Here is a 21958-nt window from a genome sequence, read left to right as displayed (position 1 = left end):
AAGCTAACAATTGGTATTCAGAGCCTTCCGATTCTCCTTCGCGTTCCCTTTCTCTTCTCTGATTCGCAACTTGCCGTGGTTGGTAGATTTTGTCGCGCCGCCGCTAGCTATGGTTGCGCGATTGATTTCCTGTAAATCCCCGGATCCGCGAATCGAGTCGAGAACACGCGACCTAGATTCCTCACCACCGCCACCACCACCAAGACCTCCAATCCGTTTCCACTATACTCGTTCCGCCAAACATCGGGGCGCCATGAATCCGGATATCCAGCTCCTGTTGGCGGAGTTCCAGAAACTCGCCTCCGCACAAGTCGTTACCCAGAAGAAAATCGACGAGCAGACGAATCTCCTCAAGCGGCGATTCACCGAAGCGGATGAAGTCCTGGACAAGCACTTCCGGGAGGCTGACGCGGCGGTCGAGCAGCGGATCATCGACTCCGAACTTCGCCAGGACGCACGCCTCAGCTCCATTGAGAAGACCGCTTCAGATCTCACCTCTTGGCGCCACGAACACCAAGGCATCGTCGACGACCTCCGTCTTCACATCGACAAGCTTGACAAGTACTGGAACCGATCCATGATTGAGTCCGCCGCCGCTCACCTCGAGCCGGCTATCTTCACCGAACCACCAGTCAAGTCAGAGCAGCACGCCGCATCTGCATCTGCTGGCTACAAGGCTGCTCGGCCCAACGGGCACGGCGTCGATCCTCACCACCGGGAGAATGAGTTTGGGGTTGTCACAACCTATGCTCATTCCCCGATCACGAGTATGGACAACTCCTCTGCAAATCCCCCTAAGTTTCATGGCACTGCATATGACTTAGTGTTATCCCGCAATCGCCCACCTGAAACCCACCGTAACCCCACCGGCAAGCTTCCCAAAATGTCCTTCCCAACCTTTGATGGCACTGACCTTAAACTATGGATTACTTGCACTGAAGATTACTTTGACATGTACTCTGTTGATCCCTCAGTCTGGATTCAGTGCTCACGCATGCAATTCCTTGGCCCTGGCAAACGCTGGATCCAATCAGTTACTAACAAACTAAAAACCATGACCTAGTCTGAATTTTGTCAAGCCTTGCATACCGGTTTTGATCGCGATCAACATGAATACCTTCTTCACAAGATGAACCGCATTCGCCAAACTTCTTCTGTGTAAGATTATGTTGATCGTTTTTCTGAACTTGTTGACCAGCTCACAGCCTATGATTCCTCCACAAATGCTCTGCATTACATCACTCGTTTCCTAGATGGCTTACATTCAGACATTCGTACTGTCATTCTTGTTCAGCGCCCCGATTCCTTGGATACTGCGTATACTTTGGCGTTGTTGCAGGAAGAGGCAGCGGAGTCATCACGGAAACGTGAGTTCAAGCCATGGCATCAGAAGGCCGGCTATTCCCCTCCTCCACGACAAGACAGTTTGCAAGTTGGTATAGTGGACAAACCTTTGCTGAATCACAAACCACTGGACAAGAAGCTCGTCGATCTCAAGGCTTACCGGCGTGCCCGTGGTTTGTGTGATCACTGCGGAGAGAAGTGGAATCGTGACCACAAGTGTGCACAACAAGTGGGACTCCATGTTTTGGACGAGCTCTATGCTCTTTTCTCTGAAGAACCAGTAGAAGATCCGACATAAGATGGCACTGAGGGACCAGAGCTAGAAGAAACCTGTTACTGCTTATCTTCTGACACTATAGCGCAACTAGGGGTAAAGACCTTGCAATTCCAAGGCATGTTTCAGCAGCGGCCAGTCTTGATTCTCCTAGATTTAGGTAGCTCCACATCATTTATCAGCCAGCACCTATGAAAGGTCCTTGTGTGGTTTTGGTAATTGAGTGACAACCTAGGTGGACTAATTGTGTTTATGTGAGATACACAGGTGATTAGTCCACAGATACATGTGTGTGAGCAACATATGCCATGAAGGTGAAAATGGCTTGGAGATGTTGCAAAGCTCACACATGTGATGATGAAGGAGCTCATTGCACATGAGACATGACATTGAGTCATGTGATCAAAGGTGGAGAAGATCAAGACAAGGCTTGGCTTGATGGACTGGTTGCAAGCGTAAAGGGCAAGTCGGAGGCTTTGGAGCGATGGACCGCGTGGCGGTGAAGCTTGAGCAAGACTTGGCGCTGATGGACGAAGGCAACGATGAAAAGCAAGTGAAGTCAAGATCGATGAACCAATATGATCACGCGATGATATGAAGTGGATCATATCATTGTTGATCGTGTTGGTGCATGTGTTGCATCGACATTGGAGGAGATGGAATGAAATACACAAGGCAAAGGTATAACCTAGAGCATTTCATTTCACCGGTCATAGGTGTGTAGAGAAGTTTATGACCGGGTTAGGATAGATGGCCGTACTATCAAGAGGGGCAAACTTGTTTGCATATCGGTCATCTAGTGCCACTCGAGTGATCTAACTTTGCATCGTCGCTAGGATCGAGTGGCGTGGCAAGTTGAGTGGCTAACCCTTTGGGAAATGATTGTGAAAAGCTAACACGCATACACATAGTGGTGTACACTTGGTGGTGTTGGCACATTTGCATAAGGGAAGAAGTTGGAGTTGATGTGGATCAACTCGGTGATGAAACGGAGGCGAGAAGGGTTAGGAACTCCACCGGTGGAGTGTCCGCCCGTAGAGTGCGGACAGTCCGACGGTGCCATCGGAGCCCTATACAAAAAGACAGGGTCTCACAGAGTGCACCGGACGCTGGTCATGGGGTGACCGGACGCTGGGGTCCTGCGTCCGGTCAGTAGTGGCAGTCAGTGGGCTAGCGTCGGTCATCGACCGGACGTTGGCGCTGGAAGTGACCGGACGCTGGCCGTATGTGTCCGGTCAAGGTGACATGTGATGATGCAGGTAGAGCAGTGTTGCTGGAGGTGACCGGACGCTGGTGCTGCGTCCGATCGCGACCGACCGGACGCGTCCAGTCATGTCTAATACCTTACTGCAAATGACCGAACGCTAGGGTTGCTGCGTCCGGTCAGTTCAAGCTGTTACGTCTGATCAACAGATGACCGTTGAGATCGGGCAAACAGCGTTTGAAGAAGGGGACACGTGGCGTGCATCGCACGACCGGACGCTGAGGTCCAGTGTCCGGTCGATCGGACCGGAGCGTCCGGTCATCCCGAGTTTTGCCCAGTGAAGGGGTAACGGCTCTATTTGTTCATGGGGTTGTAAGGAAAATGGACCCTTGGCCCATTTACTTTGGATTTTGGTGTTTGATGACCAACACAACCAAATTGGACTAATGAATTTGCAAGTGTTTATTTTGTATTTCAATAGGGTGTAAGACATGACTTGGACGAAGGCGACGTGATGATCCGATGATCAACATCTTAAGAAAGACCTTAGGAGCACAAGAAATGACCCAAGATATCAAGCAAAGTCCAAGCATGAAGATAGGAACCAAGCCGTACGCAAGATCGCGAAGAAACAAGCTCGCAGAGGCGACCGGACGCTGGACCGGACGCTGGAAGCACGACCGGACGCTGGACCGGTGGCTCGGTAGACATGCGACCAGACGCGAGGACCGGACGCTGGCGGCAACCGACCAGACGCAGAAACGCAGCGTCCGATCGAGTACAGAGAGGTTCCAGGCGCGCGAAACTACGACCGGACACGTCCGGTGGCAGGCGACCGGACGCTGGCAGCGTTCGATCGGGGGTTCGCGGCTGCAATGGTCGGGACGACCGGACGCGTCCGGTCAGGACGATTCAGCGTCCGGTCAGTAGCAGATTTGTGGGAGTTTGACCCCAACGGCTACTTTCTCAGTGGGGCTTATAAATACAACCCCCAACTGGCCATTTGGCAAGTGTGGAGCTGAGGAAACATACCAAGGGTGTTGATACACTAGTGATCTCCACTTACATAGTGCTTAGTGTTTCATTAGGTGATTAGCGTAGGTGCTTTGCGAAGTGCTTAGGTTGATTAGACCACCGCTTATGCGCTTGCTCTAGGTGTATGCCTAGTGTTTAGTGAGGTTTGCATACCTCTTGCCACCCCGTGCTTGCGAGCACAAGAGTTGTACATCGGAGGGGCTTGAAGTCTTGCGAGATCGCACCAACCACGTTTGTGGTGCGGCCGCCACCATGTACCGAAGGGAACAAGGCCCGTGGCGTTTTGGCCGGAAGCTTGATAGTGAAGACGGCGGGGAGCATCCGGGAGAGGCTTGCCGGAAGGCACATCGGAGACCCACTTGCGCGTGGGGAAGGCCCGAGGCTATCCACGGAGTTACCCGACCGAGAGCTTGGCCCTTGCGAGGGATTCCTTGCGAGGGGCTCCAACGAGGACTAGGGGGAAGCTTGCGCGCTTCTCGATACCTCGGTAAAAATACCGGAGTCGTCGATGGGAGTTTGCTTATCTCTACCTTGCTCTTTAAGCTTCCGCATTTACATTGATTATTTTATTATCATTTGCGGTAGAGATAGCAACACACTAGCAAAACCACAGTTGCACATCTAGATAGATTATTTTTTGCATAGGTTTTGCTAGAGGGAGAAAAAGAGGCCATAGTTTAGAGTTAGAATTTTAAGTTGCCTAATTCACCCCCCCTCTTAGGCGTCCACATGTCCTACAAGTGGTATCAGAGCCGGTTGGCTCATATTTGGACCTTTGGCTTAACCGCCGTTGAGCCGACGCTAATTAGAGTGGTTGGGATGGATACCGCTAGGCCTCCACAATTTGACTGCACTAACTTCCTCTATTATAAAGCTAGAATGGCTTGCCATCTTGAGGCGGTTGATTTAGGTGTATGGAGAGTCACTCGCGATGGGATGAAATCCATTAAGAATCCCGAAAAACCCACGAAGAGTGATGAAAAAGAATTGCATTTTAATGCTAGAGATAAAAATTGCTTGTTTGAATCTTTTAGCATGGATGTTTTTAACCAAGTATTTACTTTAAATACGGCACATGAAATTTGGTTAAAACTCCAAGAGCTCCATGACGGCACAAGTAATGTCCGTGAGCAAAAACATTGTCTAGCTAAGCAAAATTATGATTCCTTTACAATGAATGAAGATGAGCTTGTTCGTGATATGTATTCTCGATTGAATCTAATTATCAATGAGCTCCACTCTATAGGATTATTAAAGCTAGATGATGCGGACATCGTGAGGAAGATCATCTCCATGCTACCACAAAAGAAATATTCAAGCATCATCACCATCCTTCACAATATGGAGGACTTGAGCACCATGACCCCGGGCATTGTCATTGGCAAGATAGTGGCATTTGAAATGTCACACAAGATGGGTCAAGAGGAAGCCTCTTCATCGAGCAAAGGCAAAGCTCTCGCATGTAGCGAGAAAAAGAAGATGAAGGGCAAGAAAGTTGAGACAAGCTCAAGCTCAAGTTCCTCAAGTGAAGATGAAGATGAGGATGATGATGATGAAGAAGAAGAATCAAGTGATGATCAATCTTCCTCCTCCACCTCCGACCTTGATGAAAAATCAATCAAACTTATCAACAAGGTGGAGAAGATGATCCAAAAGCTCAATGTCAAGGGTGTGCCCATCCAAATCCAAGACCTTATTTTCACCAATCAAAGAAACGAGCAAAGAAAGAGAGGATGCTATGGATGTGGCGAGGTGGGGCACTTTGTGGAAGTTTGTCCAAACAAGCCCACACCCAAGACAAAGAAGAAGGCGTGCAAGAACAAAGCCCTCACATCAATAAAATCATGGGATGATTCTTCAAGTGAAGAAGACCATCACAAGAGGCGAGGGCACAAACACTCATCATCAAGCTCTTCTCGTGTGTGCCTTATGGCACGAGGTAACAAAAGCTCATCCTCTAGTGAGAGTGATAGTGATGATGATTTGCCTTCTTACAATACAATTGTGCAACAAAATCTTAAATATGCTAAAGTTTGCACTAGTCAACAAAAGAAGCTCAAAGTTTTAAAAGAAGAGCTAGGTAGTTCACAAGAAGCATATAAGAATTTACTTGAACAATATGAAAACTTTGCAAATCTCAATGTTGAACTATCTACTAAAATTGAGCAACTTGAGGCTAGTGCAACAACAAGTGCATGCACAATCAATGATAAGCAACTTGAAAAGAAAAATGAAAAATTAAAAGAAAAGTTAGCTAGCTCACAAAATGATTATCAAAGTTTGCTTGCTAAAATGGAAATCATGTGCAAACATTGTGATGAGCTAACAAATAAAGTTGCTAATCTTGAGGCCGTCAAAAATACCCCCACCAAGGCATCTAAAAGAAATGACATAATAAAAAGGATGCCTCTACTTCTTGCAATGATTTATTTTTAGACTCACCCTTGTGCAACCAAGCTTGTGTTGAGAAAGTGATTGTAGATACATGCACCCAAGAGGTTGTAAAGGAGAATGAGAAACTCAAGCAAGAAGTAGTTCGCCTCACCAAGGACTTGACTCAAGTGAAAGGCAAGACAAAGCAAACCCAACTTCATCAAGATAACACCGTCAAGGGAGTGAAGAAGCTTGATGAAGGACAAACCATGGTTTGCTACGTGTGCCACAAGGAAGACCACAAGTCCTATGAGTGCAAGGTGAAGAATGGGGGAGGAGAAAAGAAGAAAGAGAAAAAGCAAACAAGCAAGCTCTCCAACACCTACACCAACAAGGTGGACAAGAAAGCCTCCACACCTTATCTCTTGAAGAAGAAGAAAAATGACAAGGTGGTGGCCATCAAGGTGAACAAGCAAGCCAACAATGGGGTCAAACGCTTTTGGGTGCCAAAGGAAATCATTTCCAACATGAAAAGCACCGAGAAGGTTTGGATCCCGAGGGGGAAGTGAGAAGTCCAATGGACTTTGGGGAATTTGGAGACTTGGCAAAGTATGGGTGCATTTCATGGGGTGCATCATGTTGGACAAAGTTATTGCCAAGTGGGTTAGTGAATACTATGGACCCAAATTCCCCTTCCCATGTCAGGTAACTAGATTCAATTTACTTCACTTGGCATTAGATTTAAAATTTTCCTACAATTGGTATCTTTTAGCATCTAGTTACTCTTCATGCCTATGTTTGCATTTGAATTCTTATATCCTTTGTCATGCATACACTAGGTATATCATATGGTAGGCTTGCTCGGTTTCATTCTTAACCCTTGGAGCAAACCTACATGGTTCACAATTGTTTAAGAGCACGGCACATAGCTTGTTTTACTATTGTTCATCTAATATGTGCCAAAGTCCAAATTGTAGATAATCTCTCCTGAATATCTATTTTGAAAATGATTCTCACATTCATGAGATGTCATCTTTCAAGTGGTATTTTTTTCCAAAATCAATGTGCATGATTTCTACAAAGTATTCTACATTTGTGTGCACATATTTAGGGGGAGTAATTCTACAACTTGGATGCATTGAGACTAACACTTTTACAAATGGTATCAATTTTTCAAACCTATCACATGTATAGTAGTCTCATTGTAAGGAAATTGGAGTCCCCGGAGTTAAGCATCATTCTTCAATTAGCATCATCATGTTGATTTCATTTCATATTTATATGCTTTCTCCATGCTTTATATAGATTAAACTCTCTTGTGCAACAAATTGCTAATTATGCATATGCTTTGCTTTCTACCATATGTATGCATATATTTAGGGGGAGCTTAGTCTATATAATACGAGAGTCAAATTTTGTGATCCATTTCACTCTATACAACAAAGGATCATGAAATTTGACCCTCCCTTGTGCTACTAATGTCTTCCTTTTTAGTGTTTGATGCCAAAGGGGGAGAATTTGAAGGACCAAAGGCAAGCATCAAGTTGATGTCTACAAGTGGTAAGGGAGGAAAGTGGATTATGGATTAGTCTAAGTAATGGTAAAATTGGTAGGAATCCATAATGCCACATGGGGACATTTGCAAGGGCAAGATAACCTTTCATTTAGTCTCAATTGGTATCTTTAAGTATCAAATAAACTTGCCCTTTGCATTGCATCCTAGCAAGTAGGTAGTTTTTAACTTCCAAATTCTAATTATTTGCTTGCTTTGGTCGTGTTGGCATCAATCACCAAAAAGGGGGAGATTGTAAGGAAAATGGACCCTTGGCCCATTTACTTTGGATTTTGGTGTTTGATGACCAACACAACCAAATTGGACTAATGAATTTGCAAGTGTTTATTTTGTATTTCAATAGGGTGCAAGACATGACTTGGACGAAGGTGACGTGATGATCCGATGATCAACATCTTAAGAAAGACCTTAGGAGCACAAGAAAAGACCCAAGATATCAAGCAAAGTCCAAGCATGAAGATAGGAACCAAGCCGTACGCAAGATCGCGAAGAAACAAGCTCGCAGAGGCGACCGGACGCTGGACCGGACGCTGGAAGCACGACCGGACGCTGGACCGGTGGCTCGGTAGACAGGCGACCGGACGTGAGGACCGGACGCTGGCGGCAACCGACCGGACGCAGAAACACAGCGTCTGATCGAGTACAGAGAGGTTCCAGGCGCGCGAAACTACGACCGGACGCGTCCGGTGGCAGGCGACCGGACGCTGGCAGCGTCCTATCGGTGGTTCGCGGCTACAACGGTCGGGACGACCGGACGCGTCCGGTCAGGATGATTCAGCGTCCGGTCAGTAGCAGATTTGCGGGAGTTCGACCCCAACAGCTACTTTCTCAGTGGGGCTTATAAATACAACCCCCAACTGGCCATTTGGCAAGTGTGGAGCTGAGGAAACATACCAAGGGTGTTGATACACCATTTTAGTGATCTCCACTTACATAGTGCTTAGTGTTTCATCAGGTGATTAGCGTAGGTGCTTTGCGAAGTGCTTAGGTTGATTAGACCACCGCTTATGCGCTTGCTCTAGGTGTATGCCTAGTGTTTAGTGAGGTTTGCATACCTCTTGCCACCCCGTGCTTGCGAGCACAAGAGTTGTACATCGGAGGGGCTTGAAGTCTTGCGAGATCGCACCAACCGCGTTTGTGGTGCGGCCGCCACCGTGTACCGAAGGGAACAAGGCCCGCGGCGTTTTGGCCGGAAGCTTGATAGTGAAGACGGCGGGGAGCATCCGGGAGAGGCTTGCCGGAAGGCACATCGGAGACCCACTTGCGCGTGGGGAAGGCCCGAGGCTATCCACGGAGTTACCCAACCGGGAGCTTGGCCCTTGCGAGGGATTCCTTGTGAGGGGCTCCAATGAGGACTAGGGGGAAGCTTGCGCGCTTCTCGATACCTCGGTAAAAATACCGGAGTCATCGACGGGAGTTTGCTTATCTCTACCTTGCTCTTTAAGCTTCCGCATTTACATTGATTATTTTATTATCATTTGCGGTAGAGATAGCAACACACTAGCAAAACCACAGTTGCACATCTAGATAGATTATTTTTTGCATAGGTTTTGCTAGAGGGAGAAAAAGAGGCCATAGTTTAGAGTTAGAATTTTAAGTTGCCTAATTCACCCCCCCTCTTAGGCGTCCATGTGTCCTACAGGGGTTATAAATAGAAGCCATGGTAGGCCTTGGACCATAAGCTGAGTACACTAGAGCCTTGGTGGCTTGTGTAGTAGTGCTTGGAAGCCCTCCATCTCACATACACTTGATAGTGATCATTCGATTGTGTGAGAGAGCGATTCTAGTGCGATTGCATCATGAGGTTGCATCGAGTGGCACTAGGTGATCGAGTTGCAAGCCGGTGGTGCTTGTTACTCTTGGAGGTTGCCACCTCCTAGACGGCTTGGTGGTGGGCTCCGTCGAAGCCTGCAAGAAGTTTGTGCGGTGCTCCGGAGAAGAGCTTTGTGAGGGGCATTGTGCTCACCCCGCGGGAGCCACGAAGAGCAACTCTAGTTGAGCGTGTCATTGAGCTACCCTCACTTTCGGGGTAGGTTCTTGCGGTGCCCGACGTGCGGGCTTGGCGGGTGATGCCAATTAGCCACCGAACCTCCAAGTGAGCGGTCGACACAACGGGGACGTAGCGTGTTGGCAAGCACGTGAACCTCGAGAGAAAATCACCGTGTCAACCTAGTTGTTCCCGTTGGTTTGCGATCCCCTTACACAAGCTTGTGATTACTTTTATATACATTGTGCTTGTGTAGTTGCTCTTATAACTAGTTAGCTTGTGTAGCTTACTTGTTACCTTCTTGCTTATGTAGCATAGAAGTAGCTCCCTTGCGTGGCTAATTAGGTTTGTGTAACCTTGTTAGTCACTTTGCTTAGTTTGTGTAGCTAAGTATTTGTGCTCTCTAATTCGGCATTGGTTGCCTTGTTATTGAGCATTGCTAGTGTGCTTAGTTGGCTTTGTGCTTTTGCTTACTAGCATGTGTAGGAGCTCCCTCGTTGCTTGAAGTACTAGCGGCATAGGTTTGTGTGACCTTGCTTCTAGAATTGGTAAGGTGAGCTCTAGCTAGCCCGGCTCCTTTGTTGCTTAATTAGTATCTTTGGAAGGTGCTAGAGAACATAGATAGAGGGGTGTAGTCTTGGCTAGACCGATCGTCTTAATTCCGCACTTGTTTCGGTTAGCCGACACGATTAATTTTTAGAAAAGACTATTCACCCCCCCTCTAGTCCGCCATCTCGACCCTTCAAGTGGTATCAGAGCCTGGTCTCTCATTTGTGGTCTTCACCGACCCAAGAGGATGGCGAACTTTGGGCTAGAAGTTGTTTGTGACACACACATTTTTGATGGCACACACTATGCACGGTGGAAACGTCATATGCTTGATCATTTCCGTGAATTGGGTCCCAAGGCATGGTGGATCATTGTTGTTGGTTTTTCTCGTGATGCCTTGGATAAGGATAACCTCACCCAAGCACAAGAGGATTGCTTACAACTTGATCATCGTGCTCTTTATTATCTAACGTATGCTATACATGATGATATTTTTAGACGTGTGTGGGACTTGGAGAGTGCTCATGATATGTGGCTAGCACTCCAAGCCTTTTACGGTGACTCCTCCACATGGGATGATGGTAAATTCAAGAAGGAGGATGAACCAAAGAAGGAAGCGCATGAGTGTGTTGAGCATAACCACAATTTGGTGATTGTGGAAGATTGCTCCACCTCATGGTCAAGTGATGATGATGACGATCGATCAACTACAAGTTCACTTGACAAGGTTGATGATGATGCCACAAGTGTTGCAAGTGATGATGCTACCCCATGCACACTTGATGGTAATGATGGTTCATGCTCAAGCCATGATGAAGATGCTACTACAAGCTCTCAAACTACATCACCACATTGCTTCATGTCACAAGGTGACACCAAGGTATCAATTGATAATGTGGTTGATCATGTTGATTCATATGATGAGCTTGTTAGTAGACTTGCTAGCATGACCATGTCTTTAGAAAATGAGAAAGCTAAAACATTGAAATTAGAAAATGAAAACTTATTTCTAAAGAACTCTTGTGAAGAACATAAGAAATTACTTGATGCTTATAAATCTTCACATGATGAGCTAAAATTGAATCATGAGACACTTCTTGCATCTCATGATGAATTATTAGAACAACATGCTTCTCTCATTAAAATGTTTACAAAGAAACTTAAAAATAATGAGAGCTCATCACATGGATCAAATGATAAATCACAAATTGTTGCTAACCCTTGTGATGTAGGCAAGAAGCATGTATCCACCTCTTGTGATGATTTATTAGAAATACCATGCTCTTCACATATGGATGCTTGTTCTACTTCTATGTCTTGTGAGACTAACCTCTTGAAGGAGAACAATGAGCTCAAAAGTGAAGTGAAGAAATTAAGCAATAAGTTAGAGAGGTGCTACAACTGAAAAGTCACCTTTGAGCACATGTTGAAGACTCAAAGAAACTATGGTGACAAGTGTGGCCTTGGCTTCAAGAAGAAGATGACAAAGGGCGAAAGAAAGAGAGAAAGGAAGATGAAGAAGTTACAACAAAGAAAGCTCTCTCATACCATGTGCTACCGGTGTCATGAAGTGGGACACCTTGCAAATGGTTGCCCTAACATTGAGAAGCTCAAGAATATAAAAGAAGAAGAGAGGCTAAAGAATGTCAAGTGCTTCAAGTGCCGCACTTGGGGTCATCTTACCTCAATGTGCCCAACCAAGCAATTGGTGAAGCAACAAGTGAAGCCTCAACCAAAGCCACAAGTTGAGCAAGAAATTACACCCCAAGTTCAAATCAAGATCAACCATGAAGATGGTGGTGACTTGATGATAAAGAAGAAGAAAACAAGAAGGGGTGGAAAGGCAAGGCATCCAATGCAAACTCAAGACGCCAAGATGATAAGCAAGAATGAAGATGAGAAGAAAGATCATGCTCACATCAAGTGTTTCAAGTATGGAAGTGTGGGACACTTTGTCTCTAAGTATCCTACCAAGCTTGAGAAGAAGGCTCAAGCAATCCATGAGAGGCAAGGCAATGAGAAGCACCACATGAGCAAAGTAGAGAAGGCTAAAGCAAAGAGAAAGTGCTACTCATGCCGGGAAAGGGGACACATGGCACATTCATGTCCCCTAGGTGACATTTCTAAGCCTATTTCAATTGTTGATAATAATGTGCTTAGAAAGGATGGTAATGGTACCTCTATGGTTCCTATTGCAAAATATCCCGCTACTCATACTAAGGCATTGCCTAAGTATGTTGCTCCTAACTTGAGAGGACCCAAAGTTGTTTGGGTACCATCAAAAAGTGGATGATTGTTTGTAGGTACCAACGGCATTGGAGGCTTGGTTCAAATGATATTCATCTTATTGATCATGTAGTTGAGCTAAGTATTGCTAAGTGATGATCATTATCCCAATGCCATGACAAATTGAGTGAAGTCCAAATGCGCTACAACATACAAGTGTCAATTTCAAGTTGTTGGTGATTCATTGGATATATTTGATGACTTGCAAGTTGCAAATAATTGAGTTGAAGCTTGCTAGTTGGATGATCATGAGCTAACCAAGGTATATCACTTGTTGATCATTTCATTTGGGTGCATATGAGTTGATTGAATTGGATAAATATGTAAAATTGCTTGCTATAAGTTGATTGAATGGATAATTGCTTAGTAATCAAGTTTGGATTGATTTGTGTTGGATAAATTCATGAGATGACTTTTAGTAAGTGGTTTGAATGGATATATGTCTTATGGAAGTATTCAAACAAGTTAGTTTCAAGTTTGATTCATATTTGATGGAGTATAGCTCAATTATTGAAATCTATCCTATAATTGAGAATCTGAGCTAGCTGTGATCTTAGCCATGTTTGAGTGATCAAAACTTATTGGATTGGTATAAAAATTGGTGTACATGCTCTAGACTTATGGTATAAGATGTTGTACAATTTTCATGAGAATTGGATAAGAAATGCTTCGGTTTTGGAGTGGATCTTGTCAGCTATAGTGCAGCTGTTTTCAGCATATAGCAGTGGTGGAAGAATTGAAATCTGGTAGCAATCTAGAAGTCAAATGAAGCTCCAATTTTTACAGCTGCTAGATAACTTAGTATTGCACACATCCACCAAATTTAGTGGTATTTGGATTTGTACTTTGGGAGATATGCTTATTTCTTTGAAGAGTACAAAATCTGCCAGAAAAGTGACAAATGATGGATTGATCTAGAGTCACTTGGATTGAAAGGTCCTCAAGTTGGAAACATGGTTACAAGTGTGTGAGGTACCTAAGTTTAGTTTTGAGATGATCTAGAAGCACAACAAGCAAAGAGTATAAGGCTATTTGATTGTGGAGTGTACTTTGCACACCTTCGGTACTCAAATTGGAAGATCAAGATCAAACTCAAGATGAAGTTGAAGTTTAAGTTCTAGTGACCATTAGAAATCATTTGGTAGAAAGAAAAGGACTTAAACAAGAAGAAAGAAAAGGACTTAAAGAAGGAATCAAGGTTACTCACCAAGTTAAGTCCATCACTTGGATCAATCAATCAAGTCATTTCAAGTGAGTATCAAGAATGATTCTTGGAGAGAGGTCACTTCTCCCTAGTGTAGGGGCTTGCCGTCTATGTGTAGGTGAACCAAGTATGGTACTTGGAAGGCTAACATGGAAGTGGTGATCCGAGGAACATTTGAGATGCTTAGTTGAAGCAATCAAAAGGGTTGATCAAGAAAAGCAAGCAACACCCAAAAGAGAGCTAATCATGATATTTCAAGTGGTATTCTCAAATTGATACTCTCATGCAAGCAAAGATCAAAAGATAAAGCAAGTCAACCACAACAAGAAAGTGCACTTGATCATAAGTGGTATTCATTTCATATGGGTGAAGAATGAAATTCAACATGGTATCTATTGGTCTTCACCAAGCTTATAATTGGACTTCACATTGCTATTGGAGTAATGAATTGGAATCTATGTGACTATCCTCTACTCCAACATAGCAAAGGTATCATTGTAATGTGCATGATCATTTCATCCCTTACTAGTATGCGGTTAGTGTATATAGTACATGCTTCATAGGATTATGCATAACAAATGAAATGCTTAAATTCATAGCCTACCACTATTGTTTGAATGATTACTTGATCTAGTGGTTAGTACATAAATTTGTTCATGAGCCAGTGAACCCAAGTACTTGACTCAATTTAGATTGCTAACAAGTGACAAGTACAACATTGGCAAGATAACCCTTGCAAGAGGTGTGAAGAAGCTTATCATTGGTTCAAACCGGACTTGGAAGCTTAGGCAAATCAATTTAGTTTAAGTAAATCATAGAAGCTCGTGATAGTGATAAGAGTACGAGCACAAGACAACAATGCAAATGGATATCTAGTTTGTTTGTTTCAAATGGTATCTAGACTCAAGTATTTTATCAAGAATCTACAAATGATGTCTAGATCAACTCACAAGTGATATCCTATAAGTGATACTCATGAAGATAGAAAATGTTTAAGAAATGGTTCTTATTGATAAATCCAACAAGTGGTTCCATACTAGAAAATTCTTTCAAGTGATATGTTATCTACACACGGTATCAATCATGCAAGATGATGGTTCCACAAGTGATCCTCAACTTTAAGTGATCATCAAATGAAGAATGCATCCCTCACCTACAAGAGCTCAAGTGTATCAAATGGATGACCCATGCTATCACATAGGGGGAGGTGTACCAAAAATTGATATCAAGATCAAAGATCCTATATGTGGTATTTCAAGAAGCCCTACACAAGATACAAGTGGTATAAGTTACAAGTGGTATCTACAAGTAGTGTCATTTCAACAATCAAGTGATGTCCATAAAAAATGCAAGATTCAAGCCTCAACCTTCTACCCTAAACGTATACCTTTGCATCAATGAGAAGCTCACCTTTTATGAAAATTGATGACAAAGGGGGAGAGATTGTACAAAGATATGAAAGCTTTGAGATTGAGATTGTATAAGGGGGAGAGATAAGATATAAAAGCTCAAAGAAGTAGAGGTTGGACATGGATATGGACAAAGAGAGAGCAACATTGAAGAAAAGAGATGGATCAAAATTCTTGGACAAGAGAAGCACACAAGTAGGGGGAGCAAGCTCATGAACTTTGATTGATTACATTTGATATGTGCATATTCATGTGCTTGCTTGCATTGCATAAGCTTTCAAATTCAATATGCATGCTTGTGTGGTGTATGCTAGTTGTAGAACTTGAATGATGATTTGATAACTAGCATGCATAGGATGATAGCTAGACACTTGGTATGCTTTTCAAGTAATGCTAGTACCTTGCTTTTAATGTTGATCTCACAAGGTATCTAGTGCTTTTATTTCCAAGTGATATCTAGCTAACCATGGTGCTAAGGATGAACTTAAAGGTGCAACTCTGATTGGTACACGCTTCAAAGGTTTATTCTATACACCTTAGCATCATTTGGTAGAAATTACTCTCCCACAATTTTAATCTATGCATATGTGCAACCTTCAAATCAAACACTCTAACACATATGTAGGGGGAGCTAATACTACCATCTCGGGTTTGTGGTACTTGTCCAAAATCATTTTCACATGGTAAAATTGCTTGGGCAAGCAACATGGATCCAAAAGAGCTTAATTTCCATATCTTTGTAGAGTTGTCATCAATTACCAAAAAGGGAGAGATTGAAAGGTCCTTGTGTGGTTTTGGTAATTGAGTGACAACCTAGGTGAACTAATTGTGTTTATGTGAGATACACAGGTGATTAGTCCACAGATACATGTGTGTGAGCAACATATGCCATGAAGGTGAAAATGGCTTGGAGATGTTGCAAAGCTCACACATGTGATGATGAAGGAGCTCATTGCACATGAGACATGACATTGAGTCATGTGATCAAAGGTGGAGAAGATCAAGACAAGGCTTGGCTTGATGGACCGGTTGCAAGCGTAAAGGGCAAGTCGGAGGCTTTGGAGCGATGGACCGCGTGGCGGTGAAGCTTGAGCAAGACTTGGCGCTGATGGATGAAGGCAACGGTGAAAAGCAAGTGAAGTCAAGATCGATGAACCAATGTGATCACATGATGATATGAAGTGGATCATATCATTGTTGATCGTGTTGGTGCATGTGTTGCATCGACATTGGAGGAAATGGAATGGAATGCGCAAGGCAAAGGTATAACCTAGGGCATTTCATTTCACCGGTCATAGGTGTGTAGAGAAGTTTATGACTGGGTTTAGGATAGATGGCCATACTATCAAGAGGGGCAAACTTGTTTGCATATCGGTCATCTAGTGCCACTCGAGTGATCTAACTTTGCATCGTCGCTAGGATCGAGTGGCGTGGCAAGTTGAGTGGCTAACCCTTTGGGAAATGATTGTGAAAAGCTAACACACATACACATGGTGGTGTACACTTGGTGGTGTTGGCACATTTGCAAAAGAGAAGAAGTTGGAGTTGATGTGGATCAACTCGGTGATGAAACGGAGGCGAGAAGGGTTAGGAACTCCACCGGCGGAGTGTCCGCCCGTAGAGTGTGGACAGTCCGACGGTGCCACCGGAGTCCTATACAAAAAGACAGGGTCTCACAGAGTGCACCGGACGCTGGTCACGGGGTGACCGGACGCTGGGGTCCTGCATCCGGTCAGTAGTGGCAGTCAGTGGGCCGGCGTTGTTCATCGACCGGACGTTGGCGCTGGAAGTGACCGGACACTGGCCGTATACGTCCAGTCAAGGTGACATGTGATGACGCAGGTAGAGCAGTGTTGCTGGAGGTGACTGGACACTGGTGCTGCGTCCGATCGTGACCGACCGGACGTGTCCGGTCATGTCTAATACCTTACTGGAAATGACCGGACGCTGGGGTTGCTGCGTCCGGTCAGTTCAAGTTGTTGCGTCTGATCAACAGATGACCGTTGAGATCGGGCGGACAACGTTTGAAGAAGGGGACACATGGCGTGCATCGCACGACCGGACGCTGAGGTCCAGCGTCCGGTTGATCGGACCGGAGCGTCCGGTCATCCCGAGTTTTGCCCAGTGAAGGGGTAACGGCTCTATTTGTTCATGGGGTTATAAATAGAAGCCATGGTCGGCCTTGGGCCGTAAGCTGAGTACACTAGAGCCTTGGTGGCTTGTGTAGTAGTGCTTGGGAGCCCTCCATCTCACATACACTTGATAGTGATCATTCGATTGTGTGAGAGAGCGATTCTAGTGCGATTGCATCGTGAGGTTGCATCGAGTGGCACTAGGTGATTGAGTTGCAAGCCGGTGGTGCTTGTTACTCTTGGAGGTTGCCACCTCCTAGATGGCTTGGTGGTGGTCTCCGTCGAAGCCCACAAGAAGTTTGTGCGGTGCTCCAGAGAAGAGCTTTGTGAGAGGCATTGTGCTCGCCCCACGGGAGCCGCGAAGAGCAACTCTAGTTGAGCGTGTCATTGAGCTACCCTAACTTTTGGGGTAGGTTCGTGCGATGCCCGATGTGCGGGCTTAGCGGGTGATGCCAATTAGCCGCTGAACCTCCAAGTGAGCGGTCGACACAACAGGGACGTAGCGTGTTGGCAAGCACGTGAACCTCGAGAGAAAATCACCGTGTCAACCTAGTTGTTCTCGTTGGTTTGCAATCCCCTTACACAAGCTTGTGATTACTTTTATATACATTGTGCTTGTGTAGTTGCTCTTATAACTAGTTAGCTTGTGTAGCTTACTAGTTACCTTCTTGCTTGTGTAGCATAGAAGTAGCTCCCTTGCGTGGCTAATTAGGTTTGTGTAACCTTGTTAGTCACTTTGCTTAGTTTGTGTAGCTAAGTATTTGTGCTCTCTAATTCGGCATTGGTTGCCTTGTTATTGGGCATTGCTAGTGAGCTTAGTTGGCTTTGTGCTTTTGCTTACTAGCATGTGTAGGAGCTCCCTCGTTGCTTGAAGTACTAGCGGCATAGGTTTGTGTGACCTTGCTTCTAGAATTGGTAAGGTGAGCTCTAGCTAGCCCGGCTCCTTTGTTGCTTAATTAGTATCTTTGGAAGGTGCTAGAGAACATAGATAGAGGGGTGTAGTCTTGGCTAGACCGATCGTCTTAATCCTGCACTTGTTTCGGTTAGCCGACGCGATTAATTTTTAGAAAAGACTATTCACCCCCCCTCTAGTCCGCCATCTCGACCCTTCAACCTACTATCTCAACTGTCAGTTATCCTAGTTCAGTGTCCTTCACTAACTATCAAAGTAGCCAATGGTGAGTTCATGCAGTGTTCTGCACAATTGCCAGCAACAGTATGGACTATTCAACAGCACTAGTTTACTCATGATCTCAAGGTCTTGTCCATCACACACTATGACATGATCCTTGGCATGGATTGGCTACAACTCTTCAGTCCAATGAAGGTGGACTGGTTGCATCGTTGGTTGGTCATTCCTTATAAAGGTACTATGGTCCAGTTACAAGGCAAACCATTATTAGAGGATTTTGGGAATGATGAGTTGTTGGTGCACATATGCAGTATCACTCCACAACCTCCTACCACCGAGGGTCAGTTCCCTCCAGCCATCGGTGCCTTACTCACTGAGTTTCCTTCTGTCATTTGTCCACCTGACCAACTACCACCTAAGAGGGACTGTGATCATGAGATACCATTGATTGAAGGGGCTCGGCCGATCATAGTACGACCATACCGTTACCCACTAGCCCTCAAGGATGAAATTGAATCTCAGATTGATTCTATGCTGCAATAGGGTATAATCCAACCGAGTACTTCGCCATTCAACTCGCCTATCTTGCTGGTCCATAAAAAGGATGGTTCCTGGAGATTTTGTGTCGACTATCGATACCTCAATGCCCTTACTGTCAAGACTGCATTTCCTATTCCAGTCTTTGACCAACTCATGGATGAGCTAGCAGGTGCTTGGTATTTTTTCCACCCTGGACCTATTGTCGGGCTATCACCAGATCCGATTAAAGGAAGGTGAAGAGCACAAAACGGCGTTCTCCACCCATGTGGGCCACTATGAATTCAAGGTCGTCGCCTTTGGACTTTCTGGTGCACCTGGCACTTTCCAAGGAGCCATGAAAAGTACTCTCAAGCCTTGCCTCCGCCGGTGTGCTATTGTTTTCTTTGATGACATCCTTATTTACAGCAAGTCTTTTGAGGAGCATCTCGATCATCTCCATCTGGTTTTGTCTTTGCTAGCCCAAGATCAATGGCACATCAAGCTCTCCAAGTGCAAGTTTGCGCAAACTGAGATCTCTTATTTGGGCCATGTCATCAGTGCTAAAGGTGTGGCTATAGACCTAGCTAAGATTGAGGTAGTAGTTTCCTGGCCAACGCTGACTACAGTCAAGGAACTTCGGAGCTTTCTCAGTTTTGCCGGTTTCTACCGCCGCTTCATTCGACATTATGCAGTCATCTCAAAGCCGCTGACAACATTGTTGAAGAAGCACTCACTGTTCGTGTGGTCTACTGAACATGATTCAGCATTCCAGACTCTGAAGAAATGCTTGAGTTCTGCTCCAGTGCTGGCCCTTCCTAATTTCCAAAGACAATTCTGTATTGAGACTGATGCTTCTCACTATGGAGTTGGTGTCGTGCTCCTTCAGGAGGGCCATCCACTTGATTTTCTGAGTCGAGCTTTTGGGCCCAAGAATCAGGGGTTGTCAGCATACGAGAAAGAATACATGGCTATCATTATTGCTGTTGATCAGTGGCGTTCCTATTTGCAGCTCGATGAGTTTATCATTTTCACCGATCACAAGAGCCTCATACATTTGAGTGATCAGCGACTTCACACTGCATGGCAATAGAAGGTGTTCACAAAATTGTTGGGTTTGCAATACAAAATAGTATATAAGCCGGGTACTGACAATCGGGTTGCGGATGCCCTGTCTCGCATTGGCCATCCAGAGGAGCTATCTGCCATTTCTACCCTAGTGCCTTCCTGGCTCGATGCCATCATCCAGAGCTATGCATCGGATGCTCGGGCTCAGGAACTGATGGCCAAGCTAGCTATCTCTACAAACTCTGAGCCTAATTTCTCTATGCACCAAGGGCTGCTTCGGTACAAGGGTCGTATTTAGGTGGGACCTGATGTGCCTCTACAACACAAGATTATCACAGCTTTCCATTCTTCCCCAATGGGCGGTCATTCTGGTTGTCCTACCACCTACCGACGCATCAAGCTTCTTTTTGCCTGGACTGGTCTGAAATCATCTGTTCAACAGTTTGTGGCTACATGTCCTACTTGTCAGCAAGCCAAGCCCGATCGCGCCAAATACCCCGGTCTATTCCAACCTTTACCGGTTCCCAGTATGGCATGGCATATCATCTCGATGGACTTTGTGGAGGGCCTTCCACCATCTGGGGGCAAGAATTGTATCCTGGTGATTGTCAATCGTTTTTCCAAGTATGCACACTTCATCCCATTGGCTCATCCATTCACTGCTTTTACAGTGGCCAAAACATTTATCACTAATGTGTATCGTCTCCATGGTCTGCCATTGTCAATCATCTCAGACCGTGACAAGGTTTTCACCAGTCAGCTTTGCCAAGAGCTTTTTCGTTTGGCCGGCGTCACTCTTCGGATGTCTTCAGCTTACCATCCTCAAACCGATGGCCAAACGGAGCATGTGAATCAGTGCATGGAAACTTTTTTGCGTTGCTTTGTCAGTTCCTGTCCAGCTAAGTGGCTTGATTGGATCTTCCTGGCTGAGTATTGGTACAACACCACATGGCATTCTTCATTGAACTATTCACCATTCTTTGTCCTTTATGGTCATCACCCGCACCACTTTGGGATCTCTGAAGATAGTTCTGTTTCCTCAGTTCCCCTAGCTGATTGGATGAAGGGAAAATCAATGATGAACACTCTCATTCAGTAGCACCTAGCCCGGGCTCAGCAGCGCATGAAGACACAAGCTGACAAATCTCGTTCCGAACGCTAATTTGCAGTGGGCGACTGGGTGTACCTCAAGTTCCAGCCTTATGTGCAAACCTCTTTGGCTGCGCGCGCTAACCAAAAGCTAGCTTTCAAATTCTTTGGCCCGTTTTAGGTCATTGGTCGCGTGGGCGCAGTCGCCTACAAGCTCAAGCTTTTGGAGAATTTAGCCATTCATCCCGTTTTCCATGTGTCCCAGCTCAAGACGGCGATCCCCACATCTCATTCAGTGGTTGATCTTCCCCACAATCTCGACGGGTTGCAGATACCACTGAAGGTTCTCTAGAGGCGCATCCACACAATCGACCACAATGTCGTTCCCCAGGTGCTCGTGCAATGGTCCAATCTGCCGCCATCTCTTGCTACCTGGGAAGACACTGAAGCTCTCCGGCAAAGGTTTCCTCGCGCTCCTACTTGGGGACAAGCAGGTTTTCGTCGGGGAGGGGATGTCAGCATCACCAAGAAAGTCGAACCTAAGTCAACCACCAACCAGGAGGGCGACGGAGCACCTGAACGTGTCACGGGCTCGGTGAACTAGGCTGAACCTGAACCAAGGAAAGGGAGTCGCGTCCGACGCACCAACGTGCGGTTTGGTGGAGATGAGTGGGCGTGAGTCATAGGATACGCACAGCTGCGTCTGTGAGACTCACGCCGATGGCCAAGGGCCGGTATACATAGGAACAGAGAGAGAGACCGAGGGGTATGAAAAAACATATG

General features: G+C 45.4%; 1 pseudogene; it reads left to right on the top strand.

Annotated features, from left to right (window-relative positions):
* The first annotated feature begins 253 nt into the window (after positions 1-253).
* On the top strand, positions 254-21779 carry LOC136526620 (uncharacterized; annotated as a pseudogene).
* The last annotated feature ends 179 nt before the right edge of the window (positions 21780-21958 follow it).

This window comes from Miscanthus floridulus, chromosome 19 (assembly GCF_019320115.1).
Source record: "Miscanthus floridulus cultivar M001 chromosome 19, ASM1932011v1, whole genome shotgun sequence".
In the NCBI taxonomy this organism is placed as follows: domain Eukaryota; kingdom Viridiplantae; phylum Streptophyta; class Magnoliopsida; order Poales; family Poaceae; genus Miscanthus; species Miscanthus floridulus.
Note: the sequence above shows the minus strand (reverse complement) of the source record. Positions and strands in the feature narration are given on the sequence as shown.